We start from the raw sequence: 7,220 nt of genomic DNA, 5'->3' as shown, positions 1-7,220 counted from the left end.
GCAGCAGTGCCACGGCGGGCCCCGGGCGCGGATGGCTTCCCCGCAGCCCGCCCCGCAGCCTGGCCTCCCAGCTTCATCTCCCAGCCCGCCTCGATCGCAGCCAGGAGGCGGCAGGAGCCGGGCGGCCGCGCACCCCCGCGCTCGGGCCAGGTCGGCGCAACGGGGAGCCAGGGGCTCCCCGGGAGAGAGGGGCTCCCCGGCAAGCCGCCCGCCGCCCAGGGAGCGGGGGAGGCGGCGGCAGCCCCCGGGGCAAGCCCGCCAGGAGTTAACGGCGGCTCCCCCGGGGCCGCCGCCGCCGCCGCCCCCCCAGCCCGGCGCTACACGATGATTATCCCCCCCCTTCCCTCGCCTTCCAGTTTTGGCAGGGGATTAAAGCAGCTCCCCCCTGTGGCAGCAGTGACCCAGAAACGAGTTTGATTCACGGAGTCCTTCCTCCATAACAAGTACAAACGTCAGTCAGAGGGAGTCTCTGTGTGTGTGTGAGAGAGAGAGAGAGGGAGAGTGAGCGCGGCTCGGGCTCTGTGTGTGTATGTGTGTGTGTGTGTGTGAGTGCGTGTGTGGCGCAGGCAGCCGCTCTCCGCGCCCGCTCCCCGCCGCCGCGCCGAACTCATGAGGCGGCCCCGCGCCCTCCGCGCAGGGGGAGCCCGGCCGCGCCGCCCGCCCTCGCCGCCGCCGCCTCGCCGCCGCCAGCAGGTAACCGTGTGCCCGCCGCCGCCGCGCCGCCGCCGCCGCAGCGCCAGCCGGGGGAGCCGCCAGCACAGCCATATTTGATGGGGTTTTTTTTTTGTCGCTCCGGAGGCGGCGAGAGAGCAGTTTCGTGCCGAAGGTCGCTGCCTAGTGGAAATAAGATAGTACGTCATTAACATGGCGCCAAGAGCCGCGCGGCTCGGTGCGGTGCGGGGCGAGGGGAGGCGGCCGAGTTGCGGCTCCGCTATCCCACCAGCAACTTGTGCCGGGCTGGGGCGGTGGGAGGAGGGAGGGGCGGCGGGCCGGTGCCGGCAGCGGCGGGCGGCTTTTTGTTCCCGCTGCGGGCTCCCGGACCGCGCAGGTTTGAAGGTGCCGCGGCCGGGCGAGCCGGCGGCGTACCGCGCTGCCGGCCCCGCGCCTCGGGCGTCGCTGCGGGCTGGGGGCGGGGGGGGGGGGCACCGCCGGGCATCGCCCTCCGCGGGAAGTAAGGAGGCGTTGGAGCAACTTGGCGGACAGATGGCAATGGCAGAGCGCAGGTCCTGCTCGGGTACTGATGTGCGGGAAGGGGGCGGGGGGAGCCATGGCCAGCGTCTGTCGCCGTGTCACCCACATGTCCACCAGACCCGTCGCCTCTCGCCGGGGGCGGGGGTCTGTGCGTGGGGGAGGAGGTGTTGATGTGCAGAAGCAGCTTTGTAGTTACACTGACACCCCCCCCCCCCCCCCGCCGGCTTTCCCCTTGTAGAAAAAAAAAACCGCTTGGAAAGCATAAAAACTGCTCATCGGTGAAATGAAGCACAAGTTGCCTGTCGGAGCGGGGGAGCCGCAGGCGGTTAGCGGCGCGCTCGCTGGGCGCGGGAGGGCGTGCTGCGGGGCGCCGGTGGCCGCTCCGCCGGCGGTGGAGAGCGGCGGGCTGTCACGGGCGCTCCGGTGCGTGCCCCTGCCCGCGTCCCGCGTCCGTGTCCCGCCCGAGGCGAGCGCACGGTGCCTCCCGCCGGGGAGCAACTCGCCAGAGCCCCGAGGCGCCCGTGTTGGGGAGCGTGTGTGTGCGCGGGGGGAGGCGGGCCGCGCCGCCCGGGGCGGGGGGCGGCATCCCTGCCGCCGGGCCGGGCCGGGCCGGGCGGGGCAGCGGCCAGCAGGTGCACGGCGGCGCCCGGGGCCCGCCCCCCGCCCCGGGCCGGGGAGCCGAAGTGCGAGGGCGGGAGGGGGCGGCGGTGCGGACTCCGGGACGAGCCCCCCTCCGGCCGGTGCCTCGGGGCAGGAGGTTGCGCCGCCGGCCGCCCGGCTGTGACTCGGCGTGGCCGTGCCGGAGTTTGTTGACGAGGGAGCGGAACGTCACCGGCGGTATTGAAACGCGAACGTAACGTAACAGAACAACAAGCGCGGGGGAGCGGCGGCAAACGCCTGAAGTTGCCCGGGCACCAGTCAGGGCCGCTCGGCGATTCCGCTGTTGCCCCGGGGCGCGGGGAGCGAGGCGGGTCCGGGCCGCCGTGCGGCGGTCCCCGCGGTGCCTCTGTGCGCCGGGCCCAGCGCGGCCCCCGCGGCTGCTCCGCTTGCTGAAATTAGACAAAGCCGCCCTGATGCTGCTGCCGCTGCCACCCTGCCCGTCCCTGCGCTCGGGTGGTTGCCGGCTCGGAGGATGATGGTTCTTCTTTTCTTTTTTTTAATTTTTTTTATTTTTTGCTTTTCCCTTCCCGTTGGCGCCCGCCGGTTGGTGAGCGCTGGGCGGCGGGGTGTTCATTATTTTGGGGAGGGTGGAGGCGCAGGGTGTTTGTTTGTTTGCACCGCCTGCTGGTTGGTTTCCTGTGACAAGAGGTGATACACAGTTTCCAGAACTGTCTGGGAGTGGGAGGAGAGACAGACACAGAAAACGAGCTCAAGTCTCCTCCGTGCTGCTGCCGCTGCTGCTCAATCCGCCAGACCGCCGTCCCGTCCCCCGCCTCCCCGCGCCCTCCACCGCAGCGTGGCGATGGGGCGGGGGGGCGGATGGGTGGGGAAGGTGCTTTGGCCGTTGTCGGCTGTCACAGGGGCTTGGGGGAGAGGGAGCGGAGCCGGGGGCACCAAGTTTGATTTGCAGCCGGGGCCGAGCGGATTGGTGCGGCCGGCGGCGGGGAGGAGCAGGAGAGGGAGCCGGGAGGAGGAGGAGGCGGGCCGGGCCGTTTCAAATGGGAACCGGCGGCCGTGCCGCTGCCCGGGAAGGTGCCACCCCCGCGGGGGAGGCGTAGCCCGGCGGCACCCGGGCAGGGAGGTGGTGGCTCCCTTTCCTCTCCCCGCCGCTGGCCGCGTCTCGGCGCCTCCGGAGCCGGCGCCAGGAGCCCTCGGCGCGGCCGTTAACGGCCGGCGGGCGCCTGAGGCACCGCCTGCCCGGGCCGGGAGCTGAGGTGGGATCGCTGCGGGAGGAGGAGGAGGAGGAGGAGGAGGAGGAGAGCCGCCCCGGGCGGGGGGCGTGAGGCGCCGCTTTTGAATTTACTCTTCAAGCCCCGGCTCCTGCCCTCTGGAAAGGCGGCCCTGCGTTGGCAACCGTTGGCTCGACGGGTGGCGACCGCCCGTTAGGATCGGTAGGGGCCCTGCTCATCTGTGAGATGGCTTCAAAAAGCCAGGCTTCCCGGGCGCAGTGCCTGCGCTGACTAACTTCTCCCTCGGCCTCTTTCTTTTCCTTCAGCTGACGGCTTTATTCTAATAAAGTTTATTAGATTCACCCGTGGGTGGGATCCTGCCCGTGGGATCTCGAGACCTGTCAGTCGACCAGGAAGAACCGGCCATGTCTGATATGCAAACGGCTGGTTGGTGTGGCTGCTCCGCAAGCGTTAAAAATAGATTGCTTCTCCTTGGATAGCTGTGAGGTAGTATTAGAAATTATGATAGCGTTTAGCAACACATTTTAGTTGACGTTTTAATGTTAAAGTAGGAAGATGCTTTTTTGCTAGCCCCATTTTTTCTTTTTAGAGAAAGGTTTAGCTGTGATTTGGAATAATTTACTTTTTAAGCAGGCGCTGTGTTTTAAGTAAGTCAAAAGCTGCCCACAGTTGCAAACCTAAAAACCTTCATAAAAGTTGTGCCAAAATACGCTTGTTATGATTCTATTTCTAGAGGTTTCTCACACTCAGTGGGATATTGTTGAAACAGCAAGGGTTGTACTTTTTAGTGGCAGGATTTTCCCTCTGGCTTCAGATACCACTCGCTCCCTGCTTTTGAGCTACGTTTAATACATATGTTTAAAATAATAATAATAAACTCCCCTTTCCCCTCACAGCTGCAAATTTCCCTTCCAGCTTCTCTGGTTTCATTCCCAATTCTCAGAATACAGTAAAAAAAAAAACTTCCAGTCCTTCCTCAGATGTTTTCTCCATGTGGTTAGCACTGCTGCTTCGCGCTCCTGTTTTCAGCTGGAGCTGACCAAGCTGACAGCTTTTTCTAGATGGAAGAGATGAACTGCAATGGGTGCAGGGTGGGTTGAATTAATTCGTGGAGCCCAGTTTATCATTGCTTGAGATTTTGGGCAGTCAGTTTCACCAGCACAGTTTGGGAATAATTTGCTGCCGCTGCCCAGACTGTAAGGTAACATTATGAGCTGCCTTGCACAGGTGCATAAATGAGCATGTGGATTGCTGAGAAGCGCTGGGCTGATAGGTCCAAATTGTACTTCTGCCTTGCCTTGTGAAATTTTGGATAGGTGTGCTGAAGTCAGTAGAATGTTCCTTGTGGAGAACACTCTTGGCCTTGGAACATATCTTTTTGTTTCATGAGACTTGGAGGATTTTTTTTCTCCAAATTTAAGGTCTGTGGCTTTTTGGTACTATGGACTGTGCTACATAATACTGTAGTATTTCATTTAAGAACTCTTCTTGCATCTCCGTGTCTATAAAATGTTGCTGTTGAAGCTTTCATAGCTGATAAAGAGGAATTACAAAGTTTTAGGTGGATTTTAATAGTATAACTTACTTCTGATGTAGGTTTGGGGTCTTTTTGGTCTGGGCGTAGGAGGAAAAAAACAGGTTTTTTTCTTCCTATGTCAGGTGTCGGTTGGTGAAGACTGGGGTGGTGTCATAAACAAGGTATTTAAAAAGAGTACAGTAGTAGAAGCCAAATGCTTTCATCTACTATTCATTTCACTAAGACTATGTCACACTTCCATTTGTACAATAAGTGTTTTGAAGTGATTTCTCGTGTACTAGAGATAATTAGGTCTTCGTTTCATTGCAGTTAGCTGGTTACTTCCAGGAAAAGCCAGTTTTTCAGTTTGTCTTCAGGGTGTACATCTGTCATAATTCTGCTTTCTTCCCGTTCTGTCTCTGCAGCTGTTCAGTGCAGTTTGTTGTAGTGACACCCGTTAACACGGTTACAGTTAATTGTCTGTCAGAGTTTGAATTATACACTCTTTTTACCCAGAGGTTTATACAGTTAAAAATACTTCCGTAAGAATTGCGCTATGTAAAACCTTTGACCCGAGGACGTAGATTTTGTCATGTATAATTATTTTTTAAAATCTGGTTCTGTTTAGCTATTTGCATAACAAAGGCTGACACACTTTACATCTTTCTCATCTCTCTACTTAGGGTCGAACTGAGTGAAAAAGTATATGGTTCTCTTAACCGTGCAGTAGTAGCATAAGAAGTTCCGTGGTGTGTTGCACGTGGGGGTACGTGTGTGCATGCTACCATGCCAGTTTTATGGGGTAATGTCTGGGTTTCTGCTCTGAGGAAGCTAGGAAAAAGGATTCAGATTTTTTTTCGCTCTTATCTGTGCAACTCCTGGGACTTCAGTTTGGGAGGAAAAAAAGTAAGAGGAAAGATCTTGGCATTGCTGTCCAGTGTGGTTTTTGTTGGTTCTATTAAATTAATCTCTCGCAGAGCGAAGAACGGAGGAGCGTGATAACGCATTCTGGTAAAAGTAGTAAATTTGCTGTACTGTGTCACGTTGCTGATTCTAACCCATTGCACTGCATCTGCCAGCAAATACTGGGAAGTAGGCAGAAATGTCTGTATTCCTAACTGTATCTAGTTATTTGTGTAGAGTTAGATGTTTGTTGCTCACCTCCATATGGATATTTAAATCCAATTGTTATTTTGTGGCCTGACATTGATTATATTGGATTATCATCTAGTCATTTCATTTGCATAGCATTTTACATGTATTTTGAAAAAGGCTTAGCACTCTCTCCAAAATACAGTAGCCAGAAGAAAGGTTTCAGGCGTTGTAATCTCGCCTTTAAAAATGATCTGAGCAATCGTACCATGTAAGTCCAGAGTTACATTTGCACGTCTGAAGTTTGTACCTAATCAATGAATGAAACCCAGAGCTTAGCTTTCAGAGCTAGCATGATGAAAAAGGATGGAAGAGCCTCTGGTGATGTGTCTCTGTAAAGCACAGCACCTTCAGCCTCAGGAGCGGTGCAGCAGAGCATGTTGTAAGCTGTCCCAGCCTCACCAGTACCGCCCTGGTATGGCTAGCTCGTCTGGGGGTGCTTGGTGGCTAAAAAGTGATGGCCTTTGCCCCATCTATGCCATTTGTGGTGGTGGTGTGATTGCACGAAGCACTCTTAGATGCTTTCTCCACCCTTGGCAGTGGGGTAACATTGCCAGCAGACTCATGGCTGTTTCGGTAAAGCTGTGCTCGGTTTGAAGGCTGGCGTTTGCCTGAGTCCACTTCCCTCTCACTCCCTCAATAAATAGGTAAATGTTATGATAGAGTCCTCAGGAGAAATACCTATCAGCGTGCTGTGTGTTGGTCTGTCTGATTTCTGAAAGGGTGGTTTTAATATGAGGAAACAATCATCTTTCAAGGAAATGAAACTGAAATGATGTACAAAAGTTCCCGGTTATTAGGGATTTACATGTGTTACTGAAAACTCGGGGAATGTTTGGCTTGGTGATGCAGCAGCCTTTGTTACAGTTGGGCTGCTGGACTCCGTTGTAGCTTTTCAAGTGTTGGGCTTACTCTGCAGGTAACCAATATATGGGCAAATGCCCTTTTGGGGCTGGTGTAAGAATTTGGGAAAAACAGCTGTAGAAACGTTTGTGGTAGAAGATACAGGGTTCAAGGGCACTGCTTGGTTGGCTGCTTCCTTCCTTCCTTCAGAGCAGCATTCATTTTACAGAGGGGGTTGGGAAGTCGTTCTGTGGCATGTGTGGGTGCAGTGAATGTTTTGTGGGAACTTCTGGACTAAACAGCAACTATGTGGTTGCATGCAGTTGTTGGGAATTGAGCTCAGTAACCTGGGTGGTCTCGTCCTGTCCTGCAAGTGTTGCAGGCTAAGTGCATAGTTTTTACTTGCTATTGGTATGAATCTTAAAGCTTGACGTAAATGTTTCACCCTTTTTATGCTTACATGTGAATTCTCTTTGCTTGCAGGCATAGCCAATTTGTACCGTTAAACTAGCTGTGGTACAGTTAGTCTTGATGAACCTGCCTTTAGTTCTGACCCGTTGGAACTGACAGACCTACTTCAGTTTCGGAATATGTTTTAATGAGAGCAGAGTTGGATCAGATGCATTGTATGTGCACCTGAGTATATTAAGTGTATGTCAAAGTCAAGA

At 55.6% G+C, this 7,220-nt stretch overlaps 1 protein-coding gene across 16 annotated transcripts in view; it reads left to right on the top strand.

The window, feature by feature from the left end:
• The first annotated feature begins 430 nt into the window (after window positions 1–430).
• JADE1 (jade family PHD finger 1) overlaps window positions 431–7,220 on the top strand; it is a 50,235-nt gene continuing 43,445 nt past the window's right edge. For 2 of the 16 annotated variants that reach the window (XR_015699754.1, XM_087736809.1), the window contains exon 1: window positions 561–693. The gene's annotated coding sequence lies outside the window, so the exon portion shown is untranslated. Of the gene's footprint in view, window positions 452–560; window positions 694–725; window positions 852–1,204; window positions 1,224–1,860; window positions 2,050–3,129; window positions 3,243–7,220 lie in introns of those variants that run through there. The other 14 variants (XM_087736813.1, XM_087736822.1, XM_087736816.1 and 11 more) reach the window with 14 other exon arrangements.

Source organism: Nipponia nippon, unplaced genomic scaffold, assembly GCF_047370975.1.
Source record: "Nipponia nippon isolate SJK-2023a ecotype South Korea unplaced genomic scaffold, ASM4737097v1 scaffold_6, whole genome shotgun sequence".
In the NCBI taxonomy this organism is placed as follows: domain Eukaryota; kingdom Metazoa; phylum Chordata; class Aves; order Pelecaniformes; family Threskiornithidae; genus Nipponia; species Nipponia nippon.
Note: the sequence above shows the minus strand (reverse complement) of the source record. Positions and strands in the feature narration are given on the sequence as shown.